Source organism: Eumetopias jubatus, unplaced genomic scaffold, assembly GCF_037043125.1.
Source record: "Eumetopias jubatus isolate StellerSeaLion01/CBP00866 unplaced genomic scaffold, mEumJub1_p1.0 scaffold_3, whole genome shotgun sequence".
NCBI lineage: Eukaryota > Metazoa > Chordata > Mammalia > Carnivora > Otariidae > Eumetopias > Eumetopias jubatus.
The window spans coordinates 163,909,251-163,932,787 of record NW_028274809.1 but is presented as its reverse complement, the minus strand read 5'-3'; the positions used below and the strand labels follow the sequence as shown (position 1 = coordinate 163,932,787).

The window sequence follows — 23,537 nt, the reverse complement described above, 5'->3', positions numbered from 1 at the left end:
TCTCACCTCGGTGCCCAAGGAAGGATGATGAACTGGCCAGAAGGATGCCTAATTGTCAGAGGGGCATCCCCTATCTGCCCTTTCCAGTGTGGAAACATTCTTGAAAAAACATGCCTTTCTAGCAGAAAGGGAATATGGGTGAAAGCATTCTTTGCAGATTCCTGGGACATTTTCAAAGGGATTGAGTAAGTGACTGGTGGTTAGAATCTGCTCTGTTTTCATCTGTCTCTGGCGGGGCCTGGTGGCAATTTAATATTCTTTATTATTATTTTACATGCAACTTCCTTCCTAGCTTATGATTCCTGTCAGGACTGTGTGTTATTACCCATTAGTCATTTTTCTTGGGTTGGTCTATAATGCTTCAAAAGAGGGCTGGCGTGTTTCAGTAATTTTGCCTACAATTTGATTTGCATTCTCTAGAATCCCCATTTAGTTTCATCAGCACATTTCCACATCCAACAGCTGGGCCTCTGGATGGGATCATTTACATACATTAGCAGCTGAAAGGTAAGCACCAGCGACCAAAGCTGGCCTGACATTTTCCCAGCACCTCACCTGACTTTTCTGGAAGTAAACTCTGCCTCCCTTATTTGTAACTGTGTCAGTGACAATATTCTGTGGACAAAAAACTGTTGGTCTCCAGGCAGCTTTTAAACTAAAACGCTTTGTTGGAAGGCATTGAGGGATAATCAGAGAACATGTTCTGTCCTACTTCAGGGTCAGGGGAGAATATCGCTCCCCCCCATTACATGTATGTTTATTATTCGATAAATGGCAGAGAAATTGGCTTCTCAATTGGTTGATGATTGTCTGACGGCAGATAATCTATTAATTCATAAACATCATTGTGACTGAGACCCCTGAACGATTCTCCAAATGGCTGACATGACCCAGTCAGGACTTGGGAAAGATGTCATGTGAGGCTTGCAAAGCTCACGTTTTTTCCCCCCATCATTTTCTTTTTAAATTATTTCTATTAACATATAATGTATTATTTGTTTCAGGATCCATCATTTTCTTTACTCACAATTAAATTCTTGAACTGTGGTCTTGGTCTGTACGGTAAACTGAAATTGTCTCCCCACCTTCCCTCAGAGATATCTCCATCCTAATTTCTGGAACCAGTGCTTGTGAAAAAGATGTCTTTGCAGATGTTGAGTTAAGCATTTTGAGATGACATTATCTTGGATTATGCCAGAGTCCCCCTAAATGCCGTTGCGAATGTCCCTGTAAGAGAGAGTTAGAGGGAGATTTGAACACAGACAGAAGAGGAGTAAACCATGCAACCAGTGAGGCTGAAGTTGGAGTGATGTGGCCGCAAGTCAGGGGATGGTGCAGCCACCGGAAGCTGGAAGAGGCAAGGACAGGATTTTCTCCTAGAGCTTCTGGAAGGAATGTGGTCCTGCCAACACCTTAATTTCAGCCCAGTGAAATCAATTTTGGACATTTGGCTGTTGGACTATGAGAGAATAAATTGCTGTTGTTTTAAGCCACCACATATGTGGTGATTGGTTACAGCAGTTTTAGGAAACTAATAGGGTCTGTAAGAGTCTATCCCATGGATCTTGGACAGGTTGCTTATTTATTCTGGTATATCAAAGTCAGTGAGTTTCATTTCTGGAAATAAATTATTAACATTCTTGATATTTTTCATTTGGTATCTCATCTATGACCCATTTATTCTACTGAGTCCTTTCTGTTTAGGCAAATGATCTTCTTGAAGAGATCCCCAAACATGGGACAAAGCATTTGTGAACAAGTAACCTAGAAGACTCAGTGTTCCAGAAAAGAGAACAATTCTCTGCTATATATTGAACATTGATCATCTCACTGTTTTACTTCCTATTCCAGTTTCTATGAGATAGATAGAACCACTGTATTTTATCAGTATAGAATAGTGTTGTATAAGATACCATAGAATTGGAATTATACTCGACTATTCTCAGACTTCACCTTTACTTCCTCTGCAGTTATTTGACTATGATTCACTGGGCTGGCTCAGGAGTTAATGGGACACTGTAGTATGGGTGTCACTGAGGATAATGTGGGCCCTTGGGGGACCTATTTCTATACAAGTTGTGAAGCCCAGTGAAATGTTTCAAGAAAACGTAATGGATTTTTGGTTTTAGCTAAAGGTCCTAGAAATGGATAAAACAAACTGCTAGAGATTTTTAAAATGCTCTTCATAAAAGCTCTTCACGAATTTTTCTATTAAAAACCAGAGAAACAGAATTCTTTTTATAATCATTGACCCTCTCATATGACAATAACTGCTTCTTAAAGGGGATAGGACATAATCAAGTTGGAAAACTGAATGGTTTCTTTTTGCAGAGAATTTCAATACATGCTGTGTGTTTGTGTTTGTGAAAATGTATCAATAAGCAAGGAGTTTTTAGAAAACTTATAATTTTATAGCAAAATTATAAAGTAAATTTTCAGTTAAATGTAAATGATTATGTTTTCCCAAGTACCTTCCCTATGGAAATGGGAGAACTCTTCAAAATAGGTGTGAGTCATTTGTACAGGAAATCTATTTTTAAAGCTTAATTTTGTTTGTGGGTGTAAAGGAGCAAATTTTGCCACCCCAAGATATGCCTCTTTGGCATATTGACTGTTCTGAGCTGGTTATTTTTAAGAAACTGCAGAGGCAAGAGAAACTCTGAAAACTGAGTAGAAGTTAGCTCGTAGTAAGAGACATTTACATGTGTAAGAAAAATCTCCATTTGTAAGTTCCTTCCTTAGTATCAGGAAGAAGGGGACGTTCTTAAGTCATTAGAAATTTGTCAACAGAGAGGACAGGGGGCTTAAATCTGCATAACAACTCTACCCTTCTTTACTGTGCTTTTCCTGGTAAGCTTCTGTAACTCACTCCCCAACTCCAATACCTCCTTTTGCCTTTAGCTGGAGGTGATATTTAAGATGATGGCTTCAGGGGCGCCTGGGTGGCTCAGTCGTTAAGTGTCTGCTTTCGGCTCAGGTCATGATCCCAGGGTCCTGGGATCGAGCCCCGCATCGGGCTCCCTGCTCCGCGGGAAGCCTGCTTCTCCCTCTCCCACTCCCCCTGCTTGTGTTCCCTCTCTCGCTGTGTCTCTCTCTGTCACATAAATAAAATCTTTAAAAAACAAAAAAAAAAAGATGATGGCTTCAGCTATTTCAGTGAGGTACTCAGTTTTCCTTGGTCTCTCTCATGTGTACAGGAGGTATACATTATTATTAGACTTTGTTTGATTTTTTCCCTGTTTTTCTGTCTCCTGTCAATTTGATTCTTAGACCACCTAGGAGAATGTTGAAGGGTAGAGTTAAATTCTTTTCTACCCTACTTGCTTACAATTTCATATGCTCTCTCTGTTCCTTCCACAATTTATTCCAAGGAACTGTGGTAGATACTGATTGAGGTAAATAAGACACTGTCTTTACTACTAAATGTTTTATTAGAGCCTTTATGAATTTTCGGAGATACAAAGCAATTGTGAAGAAGGTGGGCCTGAGATCAGTTTGAATGGGGAGAAGCTGTTCACTTCAGAATGAATCCCTAAAATCTCTAACAAATCCCAAGAATAAGTTAAATTTCACAATGTTGGGAGATGGGTTATACATGTATAATTTTTATTTGTAAAATAAACCTTTGATAATGAAAATGCTGAAGAACAATTATAGGCTTTGCTCTGAAGGGTCGGTCAGAATTAACCAGAGATGGCATATGAATTATGGATTTTCTTTTCTAGTGAAATGTCTTTTATCACAATTCCCTGAGAAAAATTATATTGTGCATGTTGAAGAGAATGAGAACTAATTTAATTATCCACTCTGTTGTTTGTTTATTTTCTGTCTAAAAGAAAACACCCTGTTTTCTTGTATGATGAATTCAATACAATTACCATATGATGAGTCAAAAATTGTGTCAGAATACTGTGCTAGATATGTACTTTATATGATCAGTATTTCTAAACAGGTGTAAATATGATTCTGTTCGCGGACACTAGATTAAAGCAGAAGGAATTTTTTGTTACTCAAAATGTTCTAATCTATATCGAGAGTGTGTTCTCTTTACCCGAGGCAATACATACTGACTTACCTATCTTAATATACTAAAAATATAAGGTGGATAGTGAAATAATTTCATGTAAAATTGAAGTTTGCTAAGCTAAAGTAATTAAATAGTTGATTCGGTTGTGGAAGGAGACTTTAAAAAGGGAAATAGAAAAGTAGTTTCTTTGAATTTGAGGTAAAATGGCTTTTATGTTCAGAGAAGTAATGTGGGTGTGAGGTCTGTGTGTGGAGGAGAGGAAAAGGGGATTTGGTTATGGGGAAGGGGAGAAATCACAGGGTTTTAAAAATCAGACTTAAGTGTTGTTTCCTTGCAACTGTCCAGTAGCCCTGTCTTTGCTACATGCTGAGTCCTGCTGTTCATTTCTGATTTCACCCAGCTTTGAATTCTTGACATTGGCACCTCCCAGCTCCCACACTTTGTCAGAAGTCAAGGCTATCTAAGAACCATGCTGCTGGAGCTGAGATTCTCATCTGACTGTCAGCCAGAGAAGGTGTGATAGAGTGAAAAACCCAGGATTTCCGTACAAGAAACCTAGTTTTCAGTCCTGGCAACTAACACTTATTAAATCTGTGACCTTCGTAAGTCATTTATCTTCTTTGTGCTTCAGTTTTCTCACTATAAAATGGAAGTACCTCACAGTTTTGTTTTGATGCTCCGTAACATAGTGTACGTAAAAATAGCTAAAAGTGATTTGTAAGTAGTAGGGGCTCAATCTTGTTCTCCTCCTTCTTCTTTTTGGTAAAGAACACCCTGTTTGTCCAGTTATCAGAGCACCTCCTCAGGGTGGCAGGATAGATTCTAAAGGTTTTCTGGAGATACTTCACTAATATTTTATTACTTGGGAATAATAACAAATAAGCAGAAGTATAAGGATTTTGTATATATACATGCCTGCATATATATATCTTTTTTGGGGAGCACATCTTAACTTTTCCTTCCCTCTTTTTTCCATATTTTTTCTCAGACTGGACTAACCTGGGCTGAGGTTAGTGAGATTAGTTCAGATTTGGATGTTGGCATAGGGCTGCCAGCATGGGCCCCAGAAGTTTCAAATTTTGTTTTGGTAGCAACTTTTTGGTACATCTTCATGCATGAGCCCCACTCTTGCTTCTTACCATCTCCCATTTGTATCTCTAGGGATGACCAGCATATCATGCTGCTTGTGGTAGCCGACCAGGCCAAAAACCTCAAAATCCATTTGTCAAGAGCTAGGACATGAATTAGGTTTACATTCCTTAAGAGGAATTTCTCTTCATAAAGAGGAGTGGCTAGCCCAATTAGGAGGATGAGCAGGGATGGGAAAAAGCCTTCTCCAGTTGTTCTCTTTCTCCTAAGTGCAGTCTCTTCCAGGATTTGCAGGTGGAGCCAAGGATTTGCAAATGTAAGTAACAGATGTGATTTGTTTGACTGGTGTAGAATTCCCGTGCTTCTGAAAATGATCTGACAACATTCCAACAGAGTAAGGATTGACAGACAATAAAGAGCTGCCTTTAGAGGGGCAAGTGATCCCCAGTCTGGACAGTGCCCTCCTGCCTTGTATAATTGCCTAAATTGGCTGTTTGGCCCTCGTAGGCATTTGGATTTGCCACATCCACCCTACACTTAGCATTGCATACCCACTACCACCTCTCCTGGCCACATCTTCCCTCTTCCTGCCCTGGCATCCACCCACACATATGTTTTTCCAGTAGAGCCCATGAGCTCAGTAAAAACAAGAACTGGTCTTCAGAGAAAGAACAGGGTTTACCATGGCAAACCAATGATATTCAAAACCACAAACCATAATTCCAGAAATACCAGTTCTGTTTCTTGTTTCTTTTGAGAAGTAAATATCTTATTTTGGAAGCCAAAACTATAATTAGAACACTACAGTGATAGTTTTATGGAATCATTTAAAAGACAATGGATCTGATAAAGAAAGGTTGGATTAAAGGATTGAAAAAGATAAATCAGGCAAATTCTCACCAGAAGAAAGCTTATGCACTTATATTAATTAAAAAAAAAAATAGGTTTTAAGGCCAAAAAGCATTACTAGAGATAAAGGTAACATGTCTAATTCCCTTGAATGTTGCAACAAATTTGGATGCTCAAAATAACACAGTTTCAAAATACATAAAGCAAAATCTACAGAACTGTGAAGGGAGATAAACAATTCTATAATCATAGTGGGAGATTTTAACCCATCTTTCTCCGTAAGTAATGGAATTAGTTAACAAGAAAATCAACAAGGTAGGGCGCCTGGCTGGCTGAGTCGGTTGAGCATATGACTCATGATCTTGAGGGGTCCCGAGTTTAAGCCCCACATCGGGTGCAGAGCTTACTTAAAAAAAAAAAAAGACATCAATAAGGAGAGAGAAAATTTTGAGCAATATATTAACAGATTTGATCTAATGGTCACATAGGACATCTAAGAACTAAAAAAATGCATTTCTTTTTAGGAACAGATGGGTTGTTTATAAAAATTGATATATTCCATATCATAATGGAAGTCTAAACAAATTTAAGATGGTAAAATCATACAGAGCATGTCTTCTAACCACAAATGCAATTCAGTTAGAAATCACTAACAAAAAGATGTCTAGAAAAAAAAAATCAATATATGTGAAAACTAAAAAAGTTCTAAGTAACCCATGGGTCAAAGAAAAAGTTGTAATATAAATTAGAAGGCAATTAGAATCACCCCTAAATAAAGATACTGTATGTAAAAACTTTTTTTTTTTTTTTTTTTTTTTAGTAAACATCCCTGCTTTACTGAGACAGGTTTGGACATGTGGCTTTAAACCTCTGTGTTGAATAGAAGCGAACCTACTTGCAATTACATAATTTTCTTATTTGAAATTATGACAGGCAGGCTTACAACAAAGTTAAAATTATCCAAGTCATCATCCAAAGCAGGATTCTTATTCATTAGTCATATGTTTTGCTCACTTTCTGCAATGTACCTGTTGTCCATAATGAGTTACCCCCATGTGAGGCATACTTTGTACCCAACATTGACTGGTTGCCAAGGAGACTCCACTGCCACCCTGGGCAAGCTCATGTTTCCTCTCCCTTTCGGCTAAAAAGAGGGGAACTCATGGTACAGGGTCAAGGGCAAGATGCTGGGAAAGTAGAATACAGACCCAACCTGACAGAGATTTGAAGTGAAAAGTTCTCGCTGTTCCATCCATCAGCAGCAAAAATACTTCAGTTCAAATGATAAAACTTGAAGCTTTAGGCTTGAAGGGATATCAGCATCCAAGAATAGTCAGAATATCCTTCCTTGCATAAATCCAAGGGATAGGCCAAGGGGAATTGGCATCTACCTGCCACGTCCAGTGGTTTTCTATCCCTGGCTGCATCTAAGTCAAATTTCCCTATAAGAGAAACTCTGCTAACTCTGAACAAAATTGTCCTTTATAGTAGCCGCCAATCAGAGGTTAGGATAGTTCCTTCACAGAGTTCCAAAATTCTGGACTTCTAGGAACTACTTGTTTCTCTTCCAATACTGTGCCATTGATTCTTGCATAAAATTCTGGAATGCTGGCTCTTCACGGCTTTCCTCTGTAACTCTGTGGTCAATATCATCAGTATCACTGTCTGCTTCCTCAGCCTCTTCATCCAAAGTTCCCCGAGTCAGGATCAAGTCAGAAGGGTCAAGTGCAGGAGATAAGCTGTCTGTGGCAGTCCCTGTGTCCAAGGCTACAGAGCCCAGATCTTTCCGAAGGCGTTCCAGTTGTTCCTTCTGCTGCTGGCTCTGTGCACTGGCCAGTGACTTCTTCAGACGTTCATATTCAGGACGATACTCCCTTTCATATTCTTCTGCAGCACTGGTGACTTGCATGAAGAATTCATCTAAGCCTGTACCCAGAACAGCAGACACACCCACCACCCTAAGTGCGCTGTAAAATTCATCTAACACCAGGCTCATTGAACGAGTCAGGTTACTGATGTATGTAGTCTCTTGATTCAAGGCATCTTGGAAAGCCTCAAAATCTTGCATCCATTCCACTGCAAAGCTGTGATCAATGATGTCAGTTTTATTCATAACCACAATGAAAGGCAGCTTGGTTTTGTACAAGATGCTGCAGGCATAGAGCATATTGGACATGAAGGTCACTGGGTTGGTACTTCTTGATGTGTCCATTACATAAATGACAACTGTTGGAAATGAGGATGCCAGGGCCTCAGTGATGATTGTCCCAGAAGCTGACCACGTGAACACTTCAATCTGTCCAGGTGTGTCAATCAAGACATATTTAGACATGTTCTGGGCCTTCTCAATAAATTTCATCACCAATATTGGCAGGAAAGGGTACTTCATGTACAGCTGGGTCCAGATTAATCACATAAGGTGGAGAGCCTTGGCTATGTAGATGTCCAGTAAGCCTAGACAAACTGAGGGGCGAGGACCCCCCGAAGCCTGCGACTCAGCTGCCTCTGCGGGCGCCGCCATCTTTCTCCTGGCTCCGCGCCCTCTCCTGTATGTAAAAACTTATTGGGAGCAACCAAAGCTGAAAACAGGGCAATTTTTAGTTTATATTTTAGAGAATTTAAGCGAATGCATTTGAAGATATAGATGAATTCCTGGAAAAATATGACTCCCCAAAACTGACTCAAGAAGAAATAAAAAGTCCTTTTACAGAGAACATTTCAGGTCCAGATAAATTTACCAGAAGTTTTACAAAATCTTTAAGAAACAACTATCCATACTATGCAGACTTAGAGAATAGAAAGAGTAGTATCTAGAATAAAACACTTCTTAGAAGAAATATGAAAAAGATAATCCCATAGAAAAAGAGGCAAAAACATTTTGAACATTTTCATTTTTATAAAAGAGAACTTTCTTTTGTATTTTTATGTTTTAAAAAATAGCTTTATTGATGTATAGTTGATGTATCAAAACAAAAAAACAAATCCCTGAACATAGTTAATGTATACAATTTGGCGAATTTGGAGATATGCAGAAACCTGTGAAACCATCACCACAGTCAAAGTAATAAAATATCTACTACCTCCAAAAGTTTCTTCCTTCTGCTCAGCCCTCCCTTCATTTGTGTGTGTGTGTGTGTGTGTGTGTGTGTGTGTGTGTGTGTGTAAGAACACTTGGCATGAGACCTATCCTCTTCACAAATTTTTAAATGTACAATACTGATTTGTTAACCATAGACACCATGTTGTACCATAAATCTCATAAAAAGACTCATAAAAAGATCCTCAATCCTCCCCCCTCCCCCTGTCTTCCCCCTCTCTCTTATCCCTCAGTGGTCTTATTCATCAGCATATTCCCAGAGCATTAGAAAACCGAACAGGATCTTGCTCCTAGAAGACTTCCAGGAAATATTTATGTGAACTATAAATAAATATGCATAGTTGAAATCATCCAAGTGCAAGAGAGAAAGCGCAAAGAGAAAGTGAATGGAATAATAAGGAGACCAAAGGTGAAACTCTCCGGAACACTGTCATGCAAGGTGCAGTAGAGTTCAGGACAGGGCCTGAAGAGTAGATGGGATAGAGAAGTGGCGCCAGAAAGGAGCGTATATCAGCGTTGACTAGGATATCTTTGGCTGCAAGAAACTGAACACGTAACTAAGAGTGGCTTAAATAATAGGCTTTTATAATCTCCCATAATAGTCCAGGGGTGGGTAGTTTCAGGGTGAATTGGTACAGCATTTCTTCCATGTCCCAAGCTCTATATTAGCTTCTGCTAATTCTCCTGGCTTTCCTCTCATGATCACAAAAAGGCTGTCACAGTATCAAATGTTAAAAACTGCGTTCAAAGACAGGAATTGTGCGTAGTAGGAGCTCATCCTCAGGTCTCTTTGGCCAGTACTGACTCCTAAACCAATTACAGCAAAGGAGAGTGCGATTTCCTTGATTGGTTTAGGCCAACACAGTTCATCTCCTGGGGCTGGGGGAGAAGCCTACTCCCTTAGAGCTTCCTGCTGTTCTATACCTGATCGTAGCTGGGTATTGTGTAGACAGAAAGTAGGCGTGTGGGCACCTGGGCATAGGAGGATGACAGCTGGGGAGCCAAGCAACAGTGGATCTGCTATGGGATTCAAAGAAAGAGATGCTCCAGGAAGGAGTCCGTTGGCTCAGTGGCAGCTGAGGTCATTCACAGAAGACAAGGATGGAATGTGACTGTTGGATTTGACAATAAAGAGAACGTTGGTGGCAGTGGTAACAGCAATTTCTGTGGGGCAGGGGAGGAAGTTGGGGGGGCAGACCAGGTTATGGTGAGTTAAAGAGTAAATGGGGTTGAGGGAGTGGAGGTAGGGAGGGAAGGCAACTCGTTCAAGGGTCTTGGCCGTCAGGGAGATGAGAGATCGTGGGGCTGGCCTGGGCCTCTGTCCTGTTCTGACTGCACATTCTACCCATTATGTCCCCCAGCCAGGACCGAATCAGCTGGGACATTACCTGCCTGTGTATTGCAGAACTTTTTGAATAATTCCCAGAGCTGATAATATTAGTTTATTGCCCATTCCTCTGACCCTTCTAGTTACTTTTCTTTGACCCTTTTCCTTCCAACATTTCCTTCATGAGATGTGGGGATGAGCCCTCTAAATAGACTTTTGTTGAATTTAAAAATGACTCTTTTCTCATTATAAAAATATTTTCATCACAAAAAACACAAAAAATAGATCCAGAAGGAAAGTAAAAAAAAAAATATATAATCCTAATCCAAGAGATAATCAGAGATATTACTGTGTTTTTCTTTTAGCTGCTCCCCATCCAAATATATATACACTTAAGATTTATTTATTTATTTGAGAGAGAAAGTGCGAGCAGGAGGAGGGGCAGAGGGAGAAGAGAGAGAGAATCTCAAGCAGACTCCCCACGGAGCACAGAGCCAGATGCAGGGCTCCAACTCACGAGATTATGATCCCAGGCAAAATCAAGAGTCAGCCGCCCAAACAACTGAGCCACCCTGGAGCCCCCATCCACATATATATTTATTTTACACAGTGAAATACTGTATTTTTGGTTTTACAGTCTGCTTTTTTTTTTTGGATGTTATATGGTGAGTTTCTCATCTCAGATGTCTTTGATGAATACAAATTTTTGACAAAAATACTCTATTGTATGAATAGATCATTTAACTTTGCTGAACATCTACATCGTTTCCAAGTCTTTTGCTATATTTGTGTCTGCCTGTGACATAGTTTTTGGGATAAGTTTGTAGCAGTGATGAGTGGTCAGAGAGTGAGTATAAACTGATTTTAAGGTTTTTGGCAAGGCAGCCTTTGGTTAAATTTAGGTGCTCTGGGTCATGGCCTGAGTTCCAAGTCAGATCCTGCCATTTTCTAGCTGTGTAACTTTGGGTAAGTCACTGACCCAAGTCTCAAGTTTCCTAATGTGTAAAATGTAGATCATACTATTTATCTCTTAGGGTTCTTAATATGTTAAATAAAATAATTTGCGCAGAGATTTTATCTCAGCGTCTAACAACAAATGTGAGCTATTTCTAGAAATGATGCATCAGTTTATGACTATAAGTAGAGTCTATTTTATTTTTAATTTATTATCTATGAAGTTTGGCTTATGGGTTTTAAAAAAATGTACAATAATATCTATGGCTGATGTGTTCAAAGACATGTATCTTAATAAATTTGGGGTCAGTAAATCTTAAGCCTTTAGTTTTTTTCCCCTCAGGCCAAATATTTCAGGTTCAGAGGTAGTGTTGTGTTGGCCACAGAATGTTTTCTAGAAAATATTCATTTTGCCCTTCACTGGGTGTCTCTGGTTAGTGCATTCTGTTAGAATCTCTTATGTTTGATTAAATCATTAGAATGGATGTGAGTGGTAAACTGTTTATTTCTCAAAGGGCTCTCCCCACCTCTAAGCTACTTTAGTTTCTATTATATATTAAGCCATAGGACTAATCAAAGCTATAAACTGGCTTTAAATAAAAATAATGCTTAGATCTGTGAAAAACCACTGATCCCAAATGTAACCTTTAGGTCTTCTGGAATCTCTCAGAACAGAAAGAAGGCAGTCTTTTAAATTTGCTGAATACCAAAGGATTTTTTGATAGCTAGTAGAGTGATCTATAGCTCTGATAGTGTCTGACTTTTTCACTTTCTGCCTGAGGCTCAGATCCAGAGCTTGGAAGTTTCCTGGCCCATGGATTTGTTTTACTGTGGCAGTCATGGAGCCTGGAGTCCTAACCTTGCATAATAATGTTCTCAGGATTTGAGAATAATCTTTGGGGGAATAGAGCAAAGTTAGTACCAGAAATAGCCTCTACTGAAATTTCTAGTTACCAGATAGAATCTTTGATGTTATTTTTTTCATACAGAAGCTTATTTTCAACATCTGCTTATTTTATTATTTAATAAGCTTCACATATAAGCTATTTTCCATATATTTTTTTACAATATAAGCTTATTTTCCTTTTATGATAAAATAGAAAATTTAAATAATTAGAATAATTATTATGTGATTTGTTTTTCAGAGCTTTTACTTCTGTGTCTCGGCAAAGGGTTTTGGTGCTCTGCTGAAGCTAGCTCATATTGGCTCATCAGGGCTAGTTGTTAAATTTTCACAAATCGGTTGGGGTCATGTTGGTACGTTGAAATCATCCATGGTGGGAGTATTACACCACAGAAATAAGCAAACACTACAAATCAGGGTTCCCTGTCCCCAAAGCCAGTTAGTAAATATTTCCCAGCAGCCTGCAGCTTTTCAGATATTTTTAAAGGCACTAAAATTTTTAACCTATCAGACTAAGTTCAATATAATATATTTGAGGTGGAATAAAAAGGTTAGTTATCCGGTAGTGCACATTCTACCAGTGGTTGTTTGTGAAATGCTATCGTTTACTCAAAACCAGTCATTTAGAACATGACAGACAAATTGAATGTGGGAAGAAAGGGAACCATAAATAGGAGACACATATTACAGTAAATGTAGAAAAATAGACAACAGAGGTAAAGAAAATAGCCAAAGGGAAAAAAATCTTGAAGAGTGAAGGACAGGAAGAAGACTGTGCCAAGCAAAATTGACACTAAAATTGAATTTGAAAAGTACAGAGAGGTTAAAAAAAAGGCATCAGAATGAAATAGTTTTGAAAACGGTCAACAATGCCAACTTGGTGAAGTAATGTCTTCCATCCAAGGTGACATTTGCTGAGATGGAAAGTGGCCCCAAAACCACCAGACTTTGAAAACAACATATTTGCCCTTGGCATTTTGGAACACATTTAGAGAAGAGCATTATGGGTAGGTAGCCATATATTTATTGTCCAAATTAAGACTTCTGTGAGTGAAGGGGGGCTCTATTAATAATTACACCTGAATAGCAACATAAACCAGAGCCGTTGAGGCAAACCGGGTTATGTGTACACAGGAATTCGAGGCTACACTCTGGCCACCCGCTTTCCAATCCAACAGGTTAAAAGAACTTGGCGGATACATTTTACGATGAAAAAGATTAAAATATATATTCCTAGAGGCTATAATTATATGTAAGTAGGTGTTTGCCCATTATGAGAAGGTTAAAAGAGTAAAGGGAGGTGATTCATCACACTGTTGAATAAACAACAAGAAATACGTGAGGACCGTGTCATCACAGAGCAGTCGTCTTGGCTTGCTTCACCTTGGTGGGATCTACGTTACCTGCCCTGTAACTGTCAAGGCTGAGAATTGTAGGCTCAGAAGCTGTCCAACTTCTGGTTAATTATCAAGTCCTTTACTTTATACCGTTTCCTGTATTACTTTTGGCCTTTTTTCTTTATTCTGCTTCAGCAGTTAAATTTTTCACAGCTCCCAACCCCTGGGTAGAAATCCTTAGTACCACGTGAGAACATGGTTGCCTTCAAGAGAAGGGCTTGCAAGCTCTCTACTGAATTCCAGGGTTTTCCTCCCTCAGATTTGCCATCCTTCATCTTAGCTAAACACAGTTTTAGCCAGCTTTCAGAATGCATGGTGATTAACATAACAATAAAAAATTAAAGGGGGAAAAAGAGTAATCAAATTGATAAATCCCTTTTAAGACATACATTAAAAAGAAATAAATCACCAGTATTAAGAATGAAAATGAGGACACATCTTTCAGAAATCAAAAGAATATTAAGGGGAATAAGAACTTTATGCCATTAAGTTTGATAATTTAGATAAAATGGATACTTTTTTAAAAAAGATCCAATTTAAAGAAACTGACACACATGAAAAATAGAAAATGTCAATAGTGCTGCATCTTTTAAAGAAAGTGTATCAACAATAAAAATTTTACCACAAAGAGAAAAAAAAAAGAAGTCTTTCTCAAAGACTCATGCAGGATTTCTCTGGAGAAACACTAATTTTCTGATTTTTATTGCTGCTATAAGGGCCTTGCTGAATTAGGCACCTCACTTGTACTCCAGTATCTGGGCATACGTTTCTTACGATATCATGGGGCTTGGGACTGCAAGGGTGGTTTCGTGCTCTGGTGTTCGGCCACATTTTACAGTGTATTCATTTTACTTTCTAGGAAATGGGTCAGCTTCTTTAAAAATTCAAGTATCTAAGGCAAGGTACCAACAATTCTTTTTCCTGGAAGTCTCGTCAGAAGTGCCTTCCTAGAAATTTTAAGATCATCCTTCTGTAAGGAAAGGTCTAGTGGACTGTGTTCCCGTTCCTTTCACTTTGAATATCACAGCAAGCATGCCATTCAGGCACTGTTTAATAGGCCTTTCAGTGATGACAGAGATGTCCTATTTCTGTGCTGTCTGCTATCATAGCTGTTTGCCATATGTGTCTACTGAGCACTTGAAAACTCGCTACTATGACTGAGAAGTACATTGTGAATTTAATTCAACTTAAATTTACTTAAATGTGCGTAGCCATGTATAATCAGAGGCCACCGGGTTGGATGGTCCAGCTCCACACCCACCTGGTGGCTCCTCAGTGATGCCCTGGCCACAGTTCAGCAATGTTTCCCAAGCTAGGAGTGATCTGTAAGGGTCCACAGTAATCCCACTGAGGTCATTTAAAAGTCTTGCTGCAATTCTCTGCAACATCTTGAAGCTGAATTCAAGGGGCGCCTGGGTGGCTCAGTCTGTGAGCGTCTGACTCTTGGTTTCAGCTCAGGTCATGATCTCGGGGTCGTGGGATTGAGCCCCGCATTGGATCTGCACTCAGCTGGGAATCTGCTTGAGATTCTCTCTCTCCCTCTCCCTGTGTCCCTCCTGCCGCTTGTGCTCTTTCTCTCTCTCTAAGATAAATAAATAAATCTGAAAAAAAAAAAAAAAAAGCTGAATTCAAGAGGGGGCAGCTAGTCTATGGTGCAGGTAAACGTTATGCCAGAATTTGGACTGCTCCTGGTCAACCGCCTTCTCCCCCAAAGATAATAAGAATTTCTGAAGGTTCTCCAATCTTTTTTTTTTTTTAAAGAGATTTTATTTATTTATTTGACAGAGAGAGACACAGCGAGAGAGGGAACTCAAGCAGGGGGAGTGGGAGAGGGGGAAGCAGGCTTCCCGCCGAGCGGGAAGCCCGATGCAGGGCTCGATCCCAGGACCCTGGGATCATGACCTGAGCTGAAGGCAGGTGCTTAACTGGCTGAGCCACCCAGGCGTCCCTGAAGGTTCTCCAATCTAATGTCAGAATAAAAGCATAGAGCTCATGACAGGGCTGTGAACACTGCGAATACTATGTTAACTATTATTCATAACAACACTGAATACTGTCATTACCTGACAGTCCCCCCATTATTACAACCAGTGGAACTAGCAAGGCTTCTTTGTCCCTGATAGTGACAGAGCACGGGTCAGAAGTGGTCTGTACTGTAGACATTGATGGTGCCGGTCGCCCCCTCCACGAGGGTGGGAGAGAGACCCTGCTCTTATCGGCCTGTGGCTGCCCCTTCTCTGCCAGTGCCCAGTCCCCTTTTGGAGACGTGTCATCGTATACTCACAGCTCCTTCCAGGGGAAACTTTGTCAGAGTTCTCCATGAAGAGACGGTCTCAGATGGCCATGCATGGCATCACCTGACTCGTCCCCAGTTGTAGTTCATTGTTCCAAAAGCAGCCAATTCAGGGGCGCCTGGGTGGCTCAGTCGGTTGGGTTCTGCCTTCGGCTCAGATCATGGTCCCAGGGTCCTGGGGTCAAGCCCCGCATCGGGCTCCCTGCTCGGCGGGAAGCCTGCTTCTCCCTCTCCCTCTGCCTGCCACTCTGCCTACTTGTGCTCTCTCTCTCTCTCTCTCTGTGTCAATAAATAAATAAAATCTTTAAAAAACAAAAACAAAAACAAAAGCAGCCAATTCAGAGGCTGTCCAGAGGCCTATACTATGATCTGGCCCCAAATGATGAGTTGTGCCAACTCAAGACTCCCTGTCAGGAACGGGATCTGTGAATCGTAATGGTAGGGAAGAGGCCAGCCGTGGGAGCTGAAACACAGGTTGCTTAGGAGAAAGCCGGGGAGTCATACTGGTGCTATGAGGCCACGACAGACCAAGGTCAGAAGGAGGCAGAAATGATGAGGAAGATGGAAAGGCAGAAACTGTGAGTCAGCAGAAGATATGAGCCAGGGAACAGATGAGCAGATCAGCACACGAGGAGTCCGTCTCTGGCTGTTGGAGACAAACAGAGACAAGGGGGTGGCAGCAGAGCCACACTGATGGCTAAGTCCTAGGACGAGAAGTACCAGTGCCTGCTGCTGAGGCCCTCAGTAACTGGGCATCTGAATGGTCCTGGTCTCCATGAGTCTGATTCTATCTTTTCTTTTCCATGTGAAGAAGGACTGTTGGCTTCCCCTGGGTTCCCTAGTATGGATCTGCATTAGGAAGGGTTTTCCAGAGAAACAGAATCAATATTACACACACACACCTGTGTATATATGCTTATATATATTGTATAGAGAGGTATGTAGCTATATCATGGGGGAGATACTGATAGATTTTTTAGGAACTGGTTCACATGATTGTGGGGACCAGAAAATCTGAAATTTGTAGGGCTTGAAATTGAGGTTGCTGTCTTGAGTCTGAATTCCATATATGGCAGCAGGTTGGAAACTTGGGCATGGTTTTTATGTTGCAGTTTTGAGGAGAATTTCTTCCTCTTTTGGAAACCTCAGGTTTTTTCTTGTAAAGCCTTCAACTGATTAGATGAGGCCCACCCACATGGAGGGTAATGAGCTTTACTCAGAGTCTACTGATAATCTTAAAAATACCTTTACAGCAACATCTCGATTGGTGTTTGACCTACTAATTGGGTACCATAGCTTAGCAAGGCTGATGCATAAAATTAACCATCACAGAATCCTTACTAAAAATCTCCTCTTGCTTGAGACAACTTTAATCTCTGTATTTTCCTCGAGTTTCTTTCAGCTCGTAAATGTTGAAGAAGGATCTGAGCCCAGCAATCTGACTCAAAACTTGTATTTCTAACCAAGAGCTTACATCATTTTGTCTTACATCTATCATTTACTAATTCATTTCTTTATTCAGGCACATTAGTTGGGGACCTCCTAAATGGTTGGCATGGTATTAGGTTCTGGAGAGACAGAGAGTAAATAATTAAAATATGTAATACTATATATTAAATGAAATAATTAAATATGATAAAAACAATTTCTTACATAACACAATACATTAAATATATTTTAAATAAAATAAAATGTTTTATTCTTTATTTATCTTTTAGAGATTTTATTTATTCATTAGAGAGAGAGAGAGAGCACGAGCAGGGGAAGGAGCAGGAGAGGAAGAAGCAGACTCCCCACTGAGCAGGAAGCCCGATGTGGGGCTCCATCTCAGACTTCGGGATCATGACCTGAGCTGAAGGCAGATGCTTAACAGACTGAGCCACCCAGGCGCCCCAAAATAAAATATTTCAAATGTAAAGTTAGAGCTAATGTGATGGTAGAAGAGAGTGGAAGGCACAATGAGGAGGGACAGGTACTGTGGTTGGGAGGTGGGTTTAGGGAAGGTTCCCACTAGGCGACACTGGATGTCAGATGTGAGGGATGCGTTGGCATTAACTAGTTTGGAGCAGAGGGTGAAGGGTGCTATAAGGAAGGTGGACCTGGGGCGGAGGGCTACTGCAGGCTGGGGACTAGCAGCTACAGAAGCACCTGGCCCGGAGAAAACAGAGTGCATCATGGAAATGGTAGCTGGAAATCTTGATTTCAGCTCCTTGGAATAGTGGCTTGCATTTCTTAATTTCTCCCTCCATTCTCTTTAGCCCCCAGCTACTTAATTGAGGTCTTATATATCCTACGCTCTTTATTAAAATTATTGAATAAATGAACAAATAACTAGTAAAGAATATACTTTATCTTGGGAACCAAATTCTTCCACAAGCCTCTTCGCTGCCTTCAGAGACCAGAAAACTGAGATCAGCGGGTCTCACCTGGTATAATACTTCTTGTCCTTTCAAATAACCTTTTGAATTTCAAATAACCTATTTAAATTTTTGCATAGATAATCCCCTTTCTGCATAGACAATTGAGGACTGGTTATGGCCATGAAGTAGGTAGGCAGAGGAAGCGCCTGAAGACTCTATTGAGACTAGGCCCAAGCAGTGCATTGCTGCCGTTGACCATGGGGCACAGCTGCTGCAGACAGCTCCCTCTGGCACCAGCAATTAGGAAAGAGGAATCTTGGGGTTCAGTTTGAATAGAACCAGTTGGCCATCTGGAGGGCCAAAGGGCAGGGTGGTGGATTGTGATGAAAATTGCAAGAAACAGTGTGTATGCACCACACATGTGTAAACATACATGTAATGTGTGAGGAATGTTTCAGGTCATGGATGTTTTTTATTTAAAGGAGTGTTAATACAGAACAGTGGTATAGGGACTGCTATCGTGTCTTAAATAATATCAGAAAGCTTTGATCTTCTAATTATGTGTTTTAAAATTTAAAAGGAACTGATTAATTGGGCTTAATTCAATGCACTGTGTAGAGGCAATCGGCTAGTAAAAATATATAAGATTTTTTCCCTCATATCCCAAAAGCTTTGCCCTGGTACATACACAGATACATATACGGTATTAGGACTATGCAGAAGGATGAAAATAATTAGCCATAACTCATTTCACCTAACTGCAGCCTTATAGTAAAGAATAGCTCACAGGTTCATATGGGATTCCAAATTCTTCTCAACTTGATATTTTTTAGTCTCTAAGCTTGGAACTGCTCTTGACTATTATTTCTGAATAAATTCTTCAGTTTTTCTGAGCCACAATTTCTTTTTTTTTTTTTTTTAAGATTTTATTTATTTATTTGACAGCAAGAGATACAGTGAGAGAGGGAACACAAGCAGGGGGAGTGGGAGAGGGAGAAGCAGGCTTCCTTACCGAGCAGGGAGCCCGATGTGGGGCTCGATCCCAGGACCCTGGGATCATGACCTGAGCCAAAGGCAGATGCCCAACGACTGAGCCACCCAGGCACCCCTGAACCACAATTTCTTCATCAGTAGAGTTAGGGACCAAAGTTGATCTTTCCAATTCATAAAATGTGTTCATCGGGGAGTCCATATTTAAAAAAGTACTTTGAAAAGTCTGTGATCCCATACATGTATAAGAAATAGAGCTAGCTTTCACTCATTTATTTACTCAATATATTGAGCATATTACAGGGGTGGCTGGGTGGCTCAGTCGGTTAAGCGTCTGCCTTCAACTCAGGACATGATCTCAGGGTCCTGGGATCCAGCCCCTCTTCAGGCTTTCTGCTCAGCTGGGAGTCTGCTTCTCCCTCTGTCCCTACCCTCCTCCCATGCCCGCTCCTATTCTCTCTCGCCCACTCTCTTTCTCTCTCAAATAAATAAATAAATAAAACCTTGAGCATATTACAGTGATCGTTTGTATATAATTATGTGTGTGTAACATATGCTGTGCTAATTGCTGCGGTCACACTGATGAAAAAGAGATGTTCCTGCTTGCATGGTCCCTTGGAGGGGGTGAAGACGATCAGGAGATTCTAGCGAGTGTCTGTGTTACCACTCATGAGGTGCGTGATTTCAGGTAGGTGTAGAATGAAAGGTAATGGTGCCTTTTAGGACTATATAATAGGAGGCTTATGAGAATCAAATGTGCTAACTGTTGAAAAATATATAAAGTGACATACAAAAGTGGTTCTACTATGAAATATCAAGTGGAGAGAGAAAAGAAATTGCAAGAAGTTTGAACCGTGGAAAATGCCCCAAACAAAGGATAGGGATAAAGGGGGGAAAAAGGAGAAAAGTAGAAAACTGACAAAGAGGAGGGTGGAAAAATGAGAGGAAGTAATACCTGGGAAATATAAACTAGTTGTATTAAAAACACTTTTCAGGGGCACCTGGGTGGCTGCGTCCGTTTAGCTACCCACGCCTGATTTCAGCTCAGGTCATGATCTTGGGCTCATGGGATCAAGGCCCCCCCCCCCCCCCCGTTGAGGCCCCCCCATCGAGCTCCACTCTCAGTAGGAAGTCTGCTTGAGATTCTCTCTCTCTCTCTCTCTCTCTCTCTCCCTCTGCCCCCCCCAATGAATAAACAAATCTTAAAAAAAATATGTTTTTCAGATTTTATCTTGTTAAATATATTAAGTTCACAGGTCTTATTCCAGCACTATTTCCTTCAAAATTTGGGTAAAAAGTATATTAAAGAAAAAAACAAAACCTCTCTAATTTTTGTATTCAAAGTTTATTTCTAGTTTAAAGAAAGAGTCAGTTCTACAAAAAGTAGTCTGCATTTGCACTTTACCCTGAGCCTGTATTTTGGCAACTTGGCTCACAGAGATCTTTTTGCTCGGAACTTGGGAAAAGGGCAAGAGATGCTACAATAGAATGATTCTACCCTATTGACCATAGATTTGCAGCAGGGCCCAGGAGCACACATTCTGGCTAAAATTTGACACCAAAGCTTCACATTTAGAAAGAAAAAGTCTTGCTGTTTGAGATAATGGCTTCACTGGTTTTGTTGAAGGAAGTTAGGCAAGATTAAAGGCTTTGTTGAGGCAAGAACAAAAATAAGCTAGGAATCTGGTGAATGTCGAACAGCATATTTTCAAAGTGAGTATGATACCTTGCTTTTCAAATTTTCTGACTCTGCTAGTCACATTTTGGTTGAAAATCTAATCTTGTTCCAAGGCTAAAAGGATAAATTGATACCCTCTCGGCAACAAGGAAAATGTGTAAAGGCAAAACTATTTAATTATTTCTACTCTGACATGTAGAGAAACTGTTATTTTAAAAAATAAAATTAATTAGTATGACATTGTATTCAAAGCTTTCCTACAAGTAAAGAACGTGTTTGTGAACAGTTTTGCTGACATTTTTCTCCTCGCTCTTCCTCGGCCGTCAGCATTTTGGTTAAGGCTCTATAGTCCTCTTGATTTAAACTCTAATCATTATCTACTTTGGTTCAGTCATGAGTCTCAAAATATGTTGCTGAAAGAAAACCTTTGATATTTAGGGCAGTTTTTAATGGTTTGTCTTCCTCTGGAATGACCAGTTTTAAAGGAAAAAATGCTGACTCATATTCACACTTTCCATGCATACGTTATTTTATGACACATTTTCTCTGAGCATGCAGAATTTCTTCTTAGAACCCAAACTTGCAGGAACTCAGGTGCCAAGACCGAAGCATCTACAAGTGGATTGTCTACAAGGGAGCAGGTTATCTTAAATTTATGCTGCAATCAAGAATAAAGGTAGATAAACCCTTTTTATATTGTCACCACAGGGAAGAAAAGGACAAATGAATACTTATGGCTTTGTATCTTTTCTTACATATCTCACCAGAAAAAGATTTTCCCAGTCATAACATCTTTGCTAAATTAATCGCCAGAGGGACACTGATGTTCAACTGAATCTTTGCAAGACTTTACCCCGGTGTTCTAAAAAGAAAAATGACTTAGTGTGATACGTTTTATTATTATTTTTGAATAATATGAGGAATAGTTCATAAAATATTTTGGTCAGCAAGTGTTCCAGAGCCTGTCTTGGAGATTAAGTTGTCAAATTAAGACAGAGAGGTTATGGAATACTTGTCTGAGATGGTTTCAGTGTTCTTGTGTCAAGCTGAAAAGTGGCTTTATGTTAATGTATTTATTTCAGAGAATGAAACATGGGAAAACTACAGTTTTGCTTATGCTCAGCTTTCTCATTTTAAGGTGAGAGAATAATCTTTTATAGAAAAATTTAAAAACATTGAATTAATCTCTGAAACATGGAAGTAAAGAGGTATTTTTTTCCCTATAGCTCACACATGTTAACTTTTTCTTTAGTGTATTTTGTTCTGTGAAAAAGATGTATTTTCACTTAATCTTTTTTTTTTCCTCCAGTTTTGAAGCTAATAGAAAAGATACCCATTCTCCACCCAGCCCAAATTTCAGTGTGAGAAAAGTATTGGCATACTTTTATGCTACCCAGAAATAAATTGATCGCTTGCATCTGAGTCACTTTGGGATTTAGAAGAATGAAACAAAAAGTTTTGTGTGTGTATGTGTGTGTTTTCTTTCTTTTTTCTCATTATTTTGCATGATTTTTACTTATAATTTTAAAACTGAAACTCATTTCAAACATCAATATCAAAAGTTGACTTACTTGTTAAGGTGTATGAGCCCTCAACGATTACATTATTTTTATTTTTTTTAAGAGATTTTTGTAGTTTCAATTAAAGCTCTCAATTCCTATGTGCAAGGATGATTAAAAATTGATTATCAAAAGAGTAATAAACCCAGCCACAAGTTTAAAAGAGGGACCTGCATAGGAAGGCAAATATTAAAAAATGGTTTAGTTAAAAATTAACCTCCTGCCAAGAATCCTGGTTCTCGCTGGATTGTTGATAAAGATTTGTGCTCTCCGTGGTAAATTAGTGGATGGTGATACTGATATTTGTGGTGGTAAATTAGTGGATGCAGACACGGACTCCTCTGCTTTAGCAGAGGAGGTGGATTACCAGTTACTCTTCTGTGTTCTCAGTTGGATGTTATATATGGTACAGAACTTTAGGATGTTAGAAAGTTTGACATATGAATGAGCAAGACGAGTAGAATTTTACTTTGTGGAAGAAATTAAATGCCAAAAATTCAAGCATCGTTTGCTCAATCTCTTTTCCCCCAACCCAAGAGTCCATCTCTGGGTTTTATAAACTTAGTGTATGAATACTAATCAGAAAAATGCTTGTGGGCTATTTGTAGAGAAACTTTTACTTTAACCCAAACTGTGAAGGGTCATTCTTCGGATGAATGTGATGGGGCCTCAAAGCAATGCCATTTAGTTTGTCATTTTTAGGTCATGGACTTTCATGGGAGCAAGTTGGAACTTTTAAAATGAAATTGGCCTTCCAGGATCACTGTTATTTATTTATTATTATTTATTTATCAAAGGAGGTGGGAGCAACAGAACTTTACCTTTTGTTTTTACGTGCGTGAGTTTTTATTTTCGGTTTGATATTAGAACTTCCAGGCTAAGTACAACTTCTTTGAAATGATATATGGAAATGGAATGCTGTTCCAAGGAAATCAGTGGGTGGTACTGGGGAGGCTACAGTAACTGGCATTTTTCTATGGCATGAACTTAACATTTTATAATTTTGCTGTTGT

The 23,537-nt window shown here is 39.6% G+C and overlaps 1 protein-coding gene and 1 pseudogene across 12 annotated transcripts in view; one reads left to right on the top strand and one right to left on the bottom strand.

The window, feature by feature from the left end:
- Positions 1–23,537, top strand: part of KCTD12 (potassium channel tetramerization domain containing 12) — an 82,002-nt gene that overhangs the window by 16,312 nt on the left and 42,153 nt on the right. The gene's annotated exons all lie outside the window — the stretch shown is intronic.
- LOC114211494 (GPN-loop GTPase 1 pseudogene) lies at positions 7,359–8,486 on the bottom strand (annotated as a pseudogene).